Raw genomic sequence first — 8,315 nt, 5'->3', positions numbered from 1 at the left:
TCTGTCTTTATATTTCACGTGTTTGTTGAGTATACAGGTGGGATCCTATGTGGCAACGTAACGCCAAACCACCGGTGTATACAGCACAGCTGTCCCTGCTCCAGAAGGAATTGCTGCTGCTATAAGCATTGCTGCGATGGGCAGCCGCAACCTGCCTCTGTAAATAGCCAAATCCATGCAACGATCAATGCAACAAGTGTGTATCGGAGCTTGGCAAATCGTAAGCTTTTAGCGATTTAGAAGGGATTATTTATCATCGCCTCTCAGTAGACAGTATTTTTTTCACACGTTACGATGGCAAAAAAAAAAATCACGTAGGCTCAGAATGAGAATATTAATCTGCACTGAAACGGGATATCGTTCCACCTCAATGCTGATTGGGAAGTATTGGGGGTCCTAATCTGATCCTCTTCCTCGGGGCCCCGTGGAGTCTTAATTTGGTTCTGATTCGCATTGCACTAGTTAAGGGCTTAAAACTGTATTAGTACAAAGATTCCCTTAGTTTGCAAGATGTTGAGCTCCATTGGTCATGGACCTTGACTTCCACATGGATCATGGGAATTGAAGTCAAGCACTAAACTATATGATGCTTTATGGATTATATGTAATTATTCTTAGATATAAATCCCCCTCATAGGTTTCTTTCCTAAACACATTTTAATCAGATTATGGATGATTGCCCAGAATATTTTTTTTTTTTTCCTTCCAGTCCAAAAATAAATTTTTACTTAATCCCTTTAACGGTGGACTTTCACTATATTTTTATCTGAACTCTCCCTGCAGGATACTACGTGCTTTCAAAGATTCAGATTGCTTATTTTGTTATATTTTTGTGCCTCAGATAAAATATAATTTTTATTTTTGAGAAAATGTACAGATATTTGTATTGAGAGTAAAAAGTAAAGGAAAAAAAAAGCTATATTTTGTGACATATGTAATAGAATGTGGGTCTTGATGCTGCTTGATCTGGTTAACTTGCTTTTACTTGCGTGTCGCACATTGGCGTGACACGTGTATAAACTGTGAAACAGGGTCGGTCTCGTGTAACAGTTTAATGTTGCACTGGCTACTTTAGTCCTTCACGGATGGTGGTTGTATGAAATAGAGGCATCCTCTGGCAGTCAGACTACAACCCCCACTATCCAAGTTTACCTTTTTTGTGCCCACCACCTTCTACCCTTTGTAAAAAAAAAAATAAAAAAAAAGAGTCGCTACTATAGTCACAGAACCTGAAAGAGAAGGGCTCTAACATGGTCCCACCAATGTTTTCCAGGCATTTTCCTCCCATTTCCAGTCTACAACTCTTCAACAACAAACATTTTACGTTGTTTCAGCTCAGCCTGTCTTTGTTACCCCCGAGTACCTGGGACTTAAAATCTGGCCCTGATCAGAATTGTGAAGGTTGGGCTCCAAAAACTACCCCTTCCTCTTGGCAGCCGAGTTGAGCTTTATGGATTGGCCAGTCCTGAGAGATTGTCTTGCTCAAGGAGGATATTGGGAACTGTAGTCCCCAGCAAATGGCAAAGCTAGACACTGCGTATCTGTGGGTGCAGTTGATAATGACCTTGGAAGGTAATTTCTTATTGCCGTGTAAAAGAATGGATAATAATTGGGGTTGAATTACTTCATGGGACTTTCCACTCTTCTCCTTGTGGACTCCATTTTTAAAAGCATGGGAAAAGTATTGGTAGCCATAATAACAAGGAATGCTTGGGACGTAAATCCAGGAATACTACGTAATTGTCCATTAAGAATAAAGCATCAGGATCCTCTGTAATAATAATGATACGATTCCTGTGACTAAAATAATTTTCATTTTAACTTAAAACCAACCAAATCTGCATAATTTAGTCTGATACAGTCTGAGACTTATAGTTCTCAGCTGTCACTGTCCCATACATTATCTTCTTAACCCCACATGCTTATAGTAAGGATGAAGAAGATTCGCTAATAGGTCTTACCAACTGGATGGCTGGAAAAGCATTGGTTTAACAGATGCTCCAGTCTGGAATCTGTCACAAGGGACAAAAGAGGCCTCAGAGTATATTTGGACCCTCATAATGTATGGAAACTAAGACGTAACTGCGTTTGACCTGAGAAGTCCTTTGCCACTTCTAAAAATACACCATGTCTAGAGAAGTCACCCCTGCCATGGCCAAGAGAGGGTTTTCTTAAACCCTTACTGGTATTTTAATTAATAAGCAGCGCATTTTATTCCTTACGTACGCTAAAACATCTTCCTTAAGTCCTACTTCTCTCTCAGGGCCATTTTTAATGGGCACCAAGCCTCTGCTATTGGGCCTGTAGAATTTCCATCTCAGCCCCCATATACATAAGGGAGACATGGGTGATCAGCGGTGGTCTCCTGACAAACACATGGCCCTTTTTACTGTCTTGGAGATATCCCTGTTCTCTGAGATCGCCAGCTTTGCCGGTATTGCACAAACTTGATTGCAAACGTGCCCCAAATGGAACATTGTTTACTGAGGCTACTTTAGCCATGCTGACAGTGCCAATCTACTTAAACATTAGCCGATTCCCTGTGGGAAGCGAGAGACGTTTGAATATTTACCAAAAAAAGTGCAAACACCCTGTTATAGTCTCCTCATGCCTACTAGTCATTAGACCAGTTAAGCTAATGATTGACACAAATCATTTAATTGATTTATTTTCCTTAAAGCCCCCAAAACACTACCTCTGTCAGCAGATTTCATGCACCAAGCCAGCGATTGCTAAAAAAAATAACATTACAGTAGACTGTAGGCTATAGGTTTCATACCCTATAGGTCAGTGTCACACTTATTGTAAAGTCTTTATCCATTTTCTAGGACTTCTATAAAAAGTCTTCCTGAAAATGTAATTCTAAACGAAGCATGTATATAATACCCAAGCGCGTATTATATCTGAAGCTTTGTGGTATGCCTCATGTTTTTTTTTTCTGGGTCTTCAAGCCTTTATGCACCTTGTGGTTTTTCTTATTTGCAAGTATTTTTTCCTGTAAAACGTTTTTATAAAAATGCCAGCCCCCTATTCTCCTAGTCCAGGAATGTTCATCTGATATGGACACCTCGATAGGTGGGATCGTCCAAACTAATTCTGATAACCTTGAAGATGTGAACCATGATGTGCTTCATCATATCCAGCCTGCTCTTTCCAGAAGAATGTGTTTAAATCCAGCTTTCAGACTAGTCTGAACCAAGGTTTCAAGATGTTCCTGATTCAATCATTGTTAAACCGGGGAGTTTATTTCCTCCATACCAGAAGGAGAAGCTCCTGTAGCAATCATTGGAGGACATCAAGGAGGAAACTACGATTTGTTTGGCACCCATAGTCTGCACTTTCATTTTAATCCCAGGGTACAAAGAAACTATGAAAATGTGTGGATATTCCCAGGATTATTTTAATCCTTTTCTGGTTTATTATCACCAGAAAGTCAGAACGATAAAGAAAATTATCCATGTTTTTCTCAATATGGAAAGCTGAACCTTCATAAAGACTCTTTAAGAAGAGCTTATATTTATGCCTGACTGGACTGGGAAATAATTATTATAAATGAACTTTTATTAGGGATATCTGGACTGTTTTTAGATGAAATTCTTTTAAATATATTATTTTAAAATCGAGTGGAAATAAGGATTGACATCGATCATACAGTATGGACAAAGTGAAACCATCTTTCTTTTTTGGATTTCTCCAACAGTATTTTCTAATGCCGGCAGTATCAATTCACTTTTTTTTTGTTAACACCAAATTAGGGTATTTCTCAAAGCTGGACTGTCTTACTTCATTATCAAGCTTCATTGATTCTACGTTGGGTTATCAAAGTTTGTTCAATGTTTCATGTGGAAGGCTAAATACCGATAAAGACATAAGTAGGTGGTCAGACCTCATTAAGTTAGTATTGTGATACGTTGACTCCAGCTAGACTACAGTGATTTAGGTAATAACACTATACACCAGACAGCAACGTCTAGCGGTCCTAGAAGGCACCGCTCTGGGCCAGGCCTTGGCCAGAGTGCAACCTAAATTATGGTCAATGTACATCATGATGAGGTCATGATCGCATATTAACTCAAGAATCAGTGTAGATCAGAAGAGGCATCTCATTGTTCAGCTGTAAACCAAACCTTCCTCGCGTGGTGCTTTTTAAACTCTGTATTATGCCTTTACCACGTGAGTCACGGCCTAGTGATACTATGTATCAGGAGCTCTGAAATATCCAATTAGTTTCTCTCTTTTGGTGCCTTTAACAACAATTGCTCCCTTTTATGTTTTAGTATAGGGTTACCATTACAAAAAACAAATCCACTGAGAACTTCTCTGTATACAACTCCTTGCCAGCCAAAGTAGACAACGCTATTTTTTCTACTTATATTTTGTAAGGATACAAAGTTAGTAACTCTAACTTATTATGGCCTAATTCTAGCGGTGGCTGAACAGAAAACTAGTTATAGGGTAGGGTTTATGATTTAATATTAACATTATGGGGGTGGGGGTTGCATTTTTAGTGGGTTGGTGAGTGTGGTGACAAAAACCCAAAGGAAGATGATTCTCAAAAAAATGTTGTAACATATTTCAAACTCATTATGTAATTTAAAGTGTTAAGTCAACAATCAGTATAAATGTCAATTGTTCAAAAGCCAAAGAAATTTGTACAGATGTTACCCGAAAATAAGTACTAAATGAAGAAAAATCAGTTTTAAGGTGACATTTTCTTTTTAAACTCCGTCAGCATCTGTTGAAGTGAAATCTCTAGCAAGGTTGACATGTTTACGTTCCATGGGGAGATCAGTTAACTTTAAATTTAGAACAAGTTAGAGGCTTAACTTAAAAAAAATCATGCCTTTTGTCTTCTTCCTATGCAGCCCAAGGAGGTAAGCTTCGTGGTAGAGCTACGTAGGGACTCCAGACTGTAGAATCACCTTTGCACATGTTCCTTGCCCTTGTTGTAAATAAAGTTTCGGGGGCTCCTTTTCTGTTCCGACTGCAGGGAAAAAGATATTTTTCTACTTATTTTTAGTTTCTAAAGGATTTGCTGAACTGCTGCTTTTTAACTCCATGCATTGCACCTTCCTTCCAAAAAAAGGTCCATGATCTGTGTATATCTCAAGCAAGGGTGGCCAAACCATGAAGTTCACTACAGTTCATTGAGATGTATTGGTTACTTTCCTGTACTGAAGTTCTAACCAGATTGAATGGACAGTAGATGGAACTCTTTGGTTTATGGAGTTCTAACCATATGCAGGCCTCAAAGCTATGTATATAGTAGCAGGCATACGGAAATGAGGGCGCTCACGTAACAGCGGGTAAGAAATAAAAAAGCGACGTAACGTGTCCTTTTCTAAATATCACCATCAAAAATTCTTGAAGTATGGGAAACTTTGTATGTCTTCAAAATCAGGGCAGGATGGTTCTTAAACACGTCGATATTGGCATAAACTAGTCTTTTTTTTTTTTTTTTTGCCCGCTGTATGTGTGTAGAAAAATGTTATCGTGACACAATGAGCTCCATCATTTTTGCACTGTGATCATCTGCTAAAATCACTAAACATGGCAATAACAGCAATATTAAAAAATGTGATTTTGGGGAAAAAAATAAGTTTCCTTGTATTTTTCTGTGTGGTGTCCTTTAGATAGCACTGTGGATTCTTTCTGTGTTTTGGCAGGAAGAGGACTTCTTCAGGCTCGGTTTAGTGAGTAAGCCACTACCACTTGACCTGAGTTTTGCCAGGATCAGTTCCTCTATTTCTGGTTGAGAGATTGAGTCACAAGACAAGGTCCTGACACCGAGTGCCAACAATCCAGAAAGTATGAAGTGTAGGATAAAAATAAGCCGTGAGTCACAGATGTGCACGCGCTGTGAGGTGCCCGAACAGCAATCTGCGCATGCACTTAACAAGTGCTTTATCCAGGGCTGTGATGGCACTCATGTTAACTCTTATTCTGTGCTGCACATCCGCAAACTTTTGTAATTAACTTTAAAGATTAAAATGAGAAATTTATAGAAGCCCAGCTTTTGTGTTGTACCATGGGGGCCACCATGTCATGCTGTTCACTGGGGTTGTATGATTATACCTTCCCATTATACTAAAATCATAACCTCTGGTGGGACTGGCGATCACCAGGCAGCCCTGGCACCTGATCATGTAGGTTCGTCCAACGGCTCAATACTTGTGCTCAAGTAGCATGCCGCTGGGCTTAACCAGCAGCTGGCTGCACGCTGGAACACCTGATCTGCCACTGGAGCGGCAGAAATGGCAAGTATGGGGTGAAGATGGCCAGTGGCCCACCAGCCCAGACCTCCCCTCTGCCATAGTATGTTTTTTTGGAAGAGGCAGATTATTTTGGTAAAGATTTCAAGTCACTACCAGAATAAATTGTCTGAAACTCGAGACTCTTCAGATATTAACCCTTTAACAAACCGACACAAACATTTCATTGCCTTGCCTTGCTCATGATGAAAACCAAACGGTGAGAAAAGTACCAGTTAGGGTGCTCAGGTATAGTTAGTTCAGAGTAGAATATCAATAAATCCAATTGTGAGCCAGGAGAAATCTCCCATTCACCATAAGAAGCTCAGAATGTTGATGATTTTCCCTATTTTTACATTATATTGCATGAGTTCTTAGATTTCAAGAAATAACACATAACCACACCTCCCGAGGTTTCAAATGGCCGAAAGAGGAGCACCTTTGTGTTAAGGGGCGTGGTTAGGGTGTGGCTAGGGACAGGGCTTTATCGACTTTTTATGTGACTTTATAACCTCTGGATAGAAATGAAGGAATCAGGGGATGGGGGGAATTTAGGCCAAAATAGAGACTGTGCCTCCTAAAGAGGGACCCTTGCAAGGTATGTATGACTCAGGAGAGGGCTGGCACACTTACACTCAAACTCCAACACACACAGATTAACACACACTCGCTCTAACACCGGCACTCACTGGTTACTACATATTGTGACAGGGTGAAAGATGGCTTCTATGTAAGCAGGAGATTGGAAAGAGCAGTTTATCCCAGTGACTAAGGGGTTAACTGCTGGTCCAATTAACACAGGTGCCCCAGGTTTAAATCTGCACTGAGATAAATGCAGGGTGGAGGGAACAGCCCACTGCAATTTGCCCACAACTTGGAAGGAACAGGAGGTGTACCTGAGCTCCAGGGTGTTACAAGGTGGGCTGGTAGGAGAGACGACTTCTGGGAAGTATATTCTGTTTTATTTTATACTGGAAACCAGCTTAGCTGGCCAGTTCTGTGCTAGTCAGGGAAGACTACTGTTTAGTAAGTCACCTAAATAGGAGTAGGTTTTTCTTTGTATGTTTGTTTGACTGAGTTGGTGCAATAAAAGCCTGAAAACATATTGGGTCTCCTGCTGTCCCCGCTGCTCTAGAAGTGTCCTAAGTGGCACTTTACCACAATATCTTAGTTATTGTTCACCACGCGGTATATGTGATATAAAGGGGAGGGGTGTATATGGACATGCAAAGGGCAGCATAAAAAAAGTATACTGTTTACTGTCCCTTTAAAGATGCTGTTCCAAAAAACATTAAAGTGACACTTGAGCCATCTCATGCACTTTCTTATGTGTTCTTTGTTGGGGGTCTGCATGCGACATTTGACTGCCCCTTTAATTGCATAGAAAATTTTAAGGGATTGTTAACATTGCATGCATTAAAGTACATATGATAGTTGGGATATCCCTTTAACTTCTTTCTAGAACTAATTAATTTATATACAGTCAAACTTTTGGAGTCATGCATGATCTTTGGATGTGTAAAATAATACCATTTTGATATGAACTAGTTTCCGAGAAGAGGATAAAACATGTAGGCACTATAATAGATGATTTAAGTATCAGATGATGCTTCATCACTGGTTTTTCCATAAAACGATTCTAAATAATCTGGAAAAGGGAAGTATGTTACAGTAAGTAATTACCATAATTGCATAAAGTAACAATCCTCTTTTGTTATTTACTGAGGTTACTAATCTAAATTCTAGAGATTCTGTGATCTGCCTGATTTATCACCCCAAATGATACCCTTTTTTCTATGATTATATTAAGCTATACCGTTTGCTTCCAAATGTACCGGTATACATCATGTCTTATGAAAATTTTTCATGTGCTTGCAGGGGCGATGTTATATGATCCTGTGGTAAAAGCAAAATTGCAGTGTGTGAGCAGCTAGAAGAAAGCTGTGGGTGGGGTAAGGGAGAGAATATGTATGTATACATGTACAGTATGTTAGTGAGAGTGTATACACTGTAAGTGTGTGAGCATGAATGTGTCTGTATAAGGGTGTGTGAGCATGAATGTGT

This window comes from Sceloporus occidentalis, unplaced genomic scaffold (genome assembly GCF_023333645.1).
Source record: "Sceloporus occidentalis isolate IW3139 unplaced genomic scaffold, rSceOcc1.0.p SCAF_87, whole genome shotgun sequence".
Lineage (NCBI taxonomy): Eukaryota > Metazoa > Chordata > Lepidosauria > Squamata > Phrynosomatidae > Sceloporus > Sceloporus occidentalis.
The sequence above is the reverse complement of the archived record's forward strand: the minus strand, read 5'-3'. Positions refer to the sequence as shown.